The 7150-nt window shown below is 43.6% G+C and overlaps 1 pseudogene across 1 annotated transcript; it reads left to right on the top strand.

Moving 5' to 3' along the window:
* The first annotated feature begins 955 nt into the window (after positions 1-955).
* Positions 956-3678, top strand: LOC143606544 (putative polyol transporter 4; annotated as a pseudogene). The gene is made up of 2 exons (XR_013148764.1): positions 956-1194; positions 2104-3678. The product of XR_013148764.1 is annotated as a putative polyol transporter 4 (transcript).
* The last annotated feature ends 3472 nt before the right edge of the window (positions 3679-7150 follow it).

The following is a 7150-nucleotide window of genomic DNA, read 5'->3' as shown; positions in this document are numbered from 1 at the left end:
GCGTCTTACATGTCCATGTGTTCGATACTCGGACTTCCTAGGTCTATACTACTTGCGATTGGTACACTTGCCGGTTGTGTGTGGTTTTAGGATTTTCGTTTTAATATTAAAGCTTAGTTGTGAGGGTCATTATTATAGGATTATTAGACACACACCACTTCCTCGTCTCAAACGTGTTAAACGAAGAGGCCGTTTTATTGGAAGAATGACGAGTCGAAAAATGCGCAAAATTTTATGTTTTCTTTTATGTATTTTTATTTTGTATTCCTTTTTATGAATGTATTTATTTATTTAATTTAATGAGTTTTTATTTGTTTAATTTAATTATAACAAAAAAGACGACGTGGCGATGAAGGGGCTACAACATCATTACAACCCTAAATTAAAATTTTCTCATTTGCTAACTGGACGCTACATGTAAAAAATCGTCTTATTTTGAAGCCCTTCACTACACAGCCTAATAACCTAAATCATAATTACTATTCTTGTAATTAACTACAGTCAATAGGATTAAAGGAAACTGAATCAATTTTATTTTTTTTATGTTAAAAGGAAAGGTTCAATTTATAGAAGAATATATTTTTCCCTATTTAAAGCAAATTTGTTTCCACGAAAGTCCCCTTCATCTTATATTTTTCTTTTCAAACATTTTAACCCGATGTTTTGTGGTTTACGGTCAGAGACTCCCTCTTGATACATGAAGTCTCACCCGTCTTTATTCTCCCCCAATCCCCTCTAAACAAGTACTCTTTTTATTACAATTAAAGGGCCCCACTTGCTGATAAACTTGAAACAAAATCCATATTCAACATCTCGATTTCTTCCCACCCCCCCCCCCCCCTTCAGATCTGATCCAATGAGATGAATTAAACCCAATTCGTTTCTGGGTTTTACTCATCAAACTTCCAATCGAAAACCAACCAATCAATTTAGTTATACCTTACAAATCCTAGTTGTACGTTAACGGTATGGGCGTCCAAGAAAATGGGAGTGGGGATCTGGGTATGTCCGGTGTTCCTCTCGGATCCAAAAACAAATACAGGAGAATGGATTCTGAGTTGAATGATTACGATGATGATGATTTGGAGGTTGCACCGTACAAGCAGACACAGCAGGAGAGGAGTTCAAGTACGAGGAAATACGTTTTTGCTTGTGCTGTGTTTGCATCTCTCAACAATGTTCTCCTAGGATACGGTACCTGATCCTTGATTCCTTTCTTTCTCTCTAATTAGTTTGTAACCGACAGCGAATGTACAACTGTTTTAGCCTATGTTGCAACCGTTTTTCTGGGCTGGATTTAACGTTGACTTTCGTTATCCCTAAATCTAAATTTGTCTTTTTTTTTTGAAATTTCTAAATAAGTTAAGATTTTAAATCTGGAATATGATCTTGATCCGAACGATAATGATTCATGCGGTCGTAGTGTTTTTGACGTCAGCAGTTTTATTGCATTGGTGTTTTTAAGTTACAGGACATAAATGCCTAATTATGCCTAATTTTGGGGAACGTTAAATGCGTTGGGAATCTTGTTAGGTACAACTATTTGTGCATGCGTACACCACTACGGTTTTCTATCCATTTTGTCCTAATTGCTGCTAATGTGCAAACGAGCGGCTCCGGATCTGATTGGTTAAAAGCTCGATATGAGCCGAGCCTTATTTTTAGCCAATGAGCCCGAGTTCCAAATAAAGTCCGCTTAGTTATCGAGTTCGAGTATATTTTTAAGTTTTAACTCTTTTGGACTTCTATCTATTAATTTTACACTGCACAACCGAGCGTTGGCTCGTTTAAGGTACCGCACACGAGCTCGCTTAGGCTCATTTAAGGTTTTATTTTAAATATATAAATAATAGAAATTTATATAAATTAATTAAAAAATATTAAACGAGTTGAACCCACCGAGCTTGAGCATTAGAAAAAGAGCTCGAAATGAGCGGAAATTTAGCTCTCGTAAGTCGGAATAAGCTACCCCTAATTGCTGCATACTTAATTACTTACACTAACTTTTATTAGTGTACGTTAGGAGGTTTGACTATAACTGTCGTTACATGTATGTAATTATGTTTTTAGGCGTTTTAAATAAAAGATTTATTCCAATTTCAGATGTGGGTGTTATGAGTGGAGCAATCATATTCATTCAAGAGGATCTAAAGATCAGCGAGTTTCAAGAAGAGATACTCGTGGGAATCTTGAGTGTGATCTCACTACTGGGCAGTCTAGGAGGCGGTCGGGCCTCGGATGCCCTCGGTCGGAAATGGACAATGGGGATAGCTGCAATTGTGTTTCAAGTTGGTGCACTTATAATGACATTAGCCCCCAACTTCCAAATTCTGATGGTGGGCCGTCTTCTAGCCGGAGTTGGGATCGGGTTTGGTGTCATGATCGCCCCGGTTTATATAGCCGAGATTTCACCCACGATTTCCCGGGGCTCGTTCACTTCCTTCCCGGAAATATTCATAAATTTCGGGATCCTGTTGGGCTATGTCTCGAACTATGCCTTTTCGGGCCTCCCCGCACACATAAACTGGCGGATAATGCTCGCGGTTGGAATCCTTCCGTCGGTTTTTATAGCATTTGCGTTATGCATAATCCCGGAGTCTCCTAGATGGCTGGTGATGCAAAATCGAGTCGATGAAGCGAGATCCGTGTTGTTGAAAACGATCGATGTTGAAGCCGAGGTTGAGGAGAGACTATCAGAAATCCTGAAAGCCGCCGGAATTGGAACTGGAATTGAAAACAAAGGCGGAGAGAATCAAGAAGAAAAAGCTGTTTGGAGGGAATTACTGAGTCCATCCCCTTCGCTAAGACGAATGCTAATCACCGGATTCGGAATCCAGTGTTTCCAACAGATAACCGGAATCGATGCGACTGTATACTACAGCCCAGAGATTCTCCAGACCGCGGGAATTGAAGAAAAGTCAAGACTCTTGGCAGCAACTGTGGCGGTCGGGGTGGCGAAAACCGTGTTTATTTTAGTCGCGATCGTACTAATCGACAAAGTCGGGAGAAAACCGTTACTATACGTGAGCACAATTGGGATGACGGCTTGCTTATGCGGGTTAGCAATCAGTCTTTCGGTTTTCAAAGCAACAACCCTCGGGGTGGCGTTGGCGATACTGTCTATATGTGCAAATGTAGCCTTTTTTTCAATTGGGATCGGGCCTGTTTGTTGGGTTATCACATCCGAAATATTTCCTTTACGCCTTCGGGCTCAAGCTTCGGCACTAGGGGGCGGTCGGGAACCGGGTATGCAGTGGAGTAGTGGCAATGTCATTTTTATCGGTTTCTCGTGCTATTTCAATGGCGGGGACGTTTTCCATTTTCACGGTGATATCTGCAATGTCGGTTGTTTTTGTCTATAAATTGGTACCCGAGACGAAAGGGAAATCGTTGGAGCAGATCGAGTTGATGTTCCAAAAGGATCGGGACTGGAACGAAGAGGAAGTTGAGATGTCAGATACTCAGCAGTTGGTGCAGCAGAAAAACGAGTCGTTTGCGATTTGAGAAACTATACTAATATTGTTGATTTTAGAAAGTTTTATGTAGTGATGAATTATAATACACTATATGCATATAGAGATGTACATTGGTGGTCATTTTTATTCGTGTTCGTATTGTTGTCATAATAAGACTTGTGAAAGAGATTACATCTATGTAGAAGAAATGATTTTGTTTTGAGATGTTCTATTAACTAGTATTAAGAATTTGGTTGGGCTGGATTTGGGCCCAGGTGTTTTTAAGCTGCAGTAGTCCATTGGCCCAAATAGCCTGGAAAATTTAAAACAAATAAAAACGTTGGTAGAGAATATCATACGAGCGTAGAAAATATTGCCTACATGTATTGCGTAGGGTTACCAACTGGCAAGACGAAGACGACGAATACGGACACCGGCGACCCAGTGTAGACGACCGATGGGTCGTAATCCCGGCTTGTACGATGGTTAGCGATTTCAGAAATTAAAGTTTGATTATCAAACCGTGAATGTGAATCGGGTTAGATTCGTTTGAATTTGAATCGTTTGTTTATTTAAAAAATAAACCTCAAATTTAGCCCTCAAATAGGTTTTGATTATGATTTTTTTGAAATAAAAGATGTATATAATTTGAAATTGGAAAAAGGGTTTTTTATTTCTCATTTTGAATTTGTATTAGTTGAAATTGAAACATTGATTTCGTGCACGACTGATTGCTAGGTGAAGAAACACTAAGTGACCCGGGGCAGATTATAGATAATCTGGGGGTTAAGTAATGTTTCCCACGAGGATGAGGTCTGGCAGAGAAGGTTGTTCTTCAGGGGACCTGCAAAACAGACACCGTAAGCTCGTCACTGAGAAGGGGGGGTTCCTCCTTGTGACCACCCTCCGGCGTGAGAATCAGACTAGATTGCTCTGAATATAAGTGTATATTAAGAGATTGCTAGATAAGATTGAGATATCAGATGATGTCCTTACCATTCCAAGGTGTTGGAGTATTTATAGCCGAATGTAGGTTTCCTAGAAGGTACAGCCGGCTGAATAGTATTCCTGTTCTACCAACAGTGGACTACGCACAGGCCATGCTGGTTGGTGGATAGGCTACGGCCAACAGTAACAAGGTCGGCTGTACACTGTTCCTTTACTGCCGGCTACGCACTGTTCCACCAACTGTAGGCTGCGCACGTCCCATTGTAAGGGTTGGTGAGTAGGCAGCGGCTAATAGTGAAACAGTACTAGAGGGTGCTCCTCCTCGTACTGTTGTCGGTGAGCTGTCACCCTGTGATTGGTTCATGGGCTGTTCTGGTCAAATCGTCCGTTCTGCCTATACCTTAGTAGGTATAGTACGAAAGACCTTCCAGAAGCATACGGACTGGCTCATTTAGGCGGGAGTATTCCCGCCTTGCTCATTCCTTCATGTGACTACTGAAGTAGCTAATGCCTTGTGCGTGTAGCCTTGCTGTTAGTGCGGGTAGCCTTCCCTGATGGCTTGTATCCGCAGCTGCGGGAACAGGCGGGGGTACTTCACCATTGGGAGGCTTTCCCTGCGGGTACAGCTGGCGTACTGCGCGTAAGGTTCTTTGAGCATGGTGGGTCCTGCTGGAGCAGTTGGTCATTACGCAGACGTCCCTGTTCAAGGTGAGTCTTGCGGGTCCAACTGGGCTCTGCTGGGACCTACCTCTTCAAGTCCCCCCAGTCCAATGTTCTTCTCATGAATTATTAATAAGTGAGGTGAACTTTTGGACTTAGCAAGGGGTTTTGAAAAGGGTTTAGTTTTTAGGTTTTCCGTGGTGATTCTTCCCGCAGTTTTCCTGATGTCACGCAGAAATTCCCGACTTTTCTGCTTGATCTTTGGGTGTGAAGCGGGTAGGTTTGTAACCTCCTCGCACGTCAGGAGCGTTGAGTCCCACTTGTGGATTCTCCATGGGGTTTTGGGAGTTTTCAACATATTGATCAATTATGCTAAAACCGCCAATCCCATCATAGAGTTTCAAACAATATAGTTCTCGACGTTCCCGTCATGCGGGGATGTTATTCCCGTTTCCGCAAGCATGGCCCAGAAGATCCTTCTTGGTTTGAATTCCCTGCAGAGTGCTAAGTATGTGAAGGGTTTTGCCTTGACACTGTACCCGCACTCGTCTTACGGTTACTTTACTTTCAAGGTATTCCTGGCGTCAATTCCCTGCGGGTGCTAAGTATGTGAGGGGTTTTGCCTTGACACTGTACCCGCACCCGTCTTATGGTTACTTGGTTGCCAAGGTAAGGGGTATTTTCCCGCTTACTTTTGAATCTTTTTGAAATTTCTTTTTTGAAATTCGAAGAGTTGGTGAAAGGATAAGAACAGTCCAAACCTCTGAAACGTCGTGCGACGGTTTCTTCTGACTGTGTCAGGACGTGCAGGAAGTTATGGTAACGTGACAGTACCTGGTCATTACAGTCGCTTTTTCAGGCGCGTGGGCCCGTTTTTTCGGGCGCGTGGCCGCGAAATTAATGGTATGCGTCCTTTCAACAGCTGTTGCCAGCTTGCTTTTTGCCACGTGTCATAGTTTCATTGCACCTTCGATTTCTCTCTCCTCCGCATTAAATTCATCGCATTAATTGCGATTAGTATATAAAGGGGGAGAGGGTTCTTTGTAATTCACACTTTCACTCTTCTCTTCATCTTTAGAACGATTTCCGGCGAATACTCATCTTTCAGTCGAGCATTCTCTTGAAATCGTTTTCTTCTTTCTTTTGCAAGATGTCTCGTGATCTCGAATCTACAGCCGATGACAAGAGTACTGCTGGCGAGTGCCAGTGTGCTCTGCCTGTCGATCTGTACCAGTACGTCGTCAGGAAGTTCATGCTCGAGTCTCTCGAGCCTGAGTTTCCTGAACCCCATCAGACTGTGTACGATGCCCCCAGAGGCAAGATCGGGGTATATGCTGCATTCTTTGTTTATGGGAATCTTAGGTTCCCATTGACAAAGTTTGTTTACCGTGTCCTGGAGAGGCACGGTGTGCACCTGACCGAGATGCACCCGATGGCGATTGCCAAGATACGGCACTTCGAGTGGGTGTGCCGGATTCTGGGCATTGAGCCCTATGTTGACCGCCTGATGACCTTCTACACTTGGAGGTGCATCCAGGGGTGGTATACTCTGATAACCCGAATTAAGGGTTTGAAGATTTGCGCAACCGAGCGCAGTCTTCGCTCGTGGAAGAGGGAATTCTTCTACATATCCGCTCGCGCCATCCCCCTTGCCATGAAGTTCAAAAATGGGCAAGCACTTCCTAGCCTTCACGCCTCCAACTACGAGGAGGCGGAATGTTTTTCGAGGATTTCCCGGGTCCAATCTCCGGTTTACCGGTTTGCGGAGTCCGGGATGGTGATGTTGGGGATGAGCCGGGTGTGGAAGGAGGCGGATGCGCAAAAAATCCCAATCGTCCTTGAATACGGTTCGAACTCTGTTCCTTACGGTATGCTTTGTTTCCTTTTGTTGATTTTGAATTTCTTCTAACTTCTTTCCTGTTTATTTCAGAGGGGAACGACTTGCAGTCGCTCCTTAACCCGCGGGAGGCTGACGGTCCCGCTCGGATGGGTACTCGCGCTCTAGACGAGAACGAGTTGCCCATCCTAGAACAAACGGCGGATCGGTTTGTGGAGGTCTACCCGCTAGGCCACGAGATCCTGAGCGC

The sequence above is a fragment of the Bidens hawaiensis genome, unplaced genomic scaffold (genome assembly GCF_021521415.1).
Source record: "Bidens hawaiensis isolate Kalapana, Puna unplaced genomic scaffold, B.hawaiensis_p1.1 tig00075291_1, whole genome shotgun sequence".
Lineage (NCBI taxonomy): Eukaryota > Viridiplantae > Streptophyta > Magnoliopsida > Asterales > Asteraceae > Bidens > Bidens hawaiensis.
Note: the sequence above shows the minus strand (reverse complement) of the source record. Positions and strands in the feature narration are given on the sequence as shown.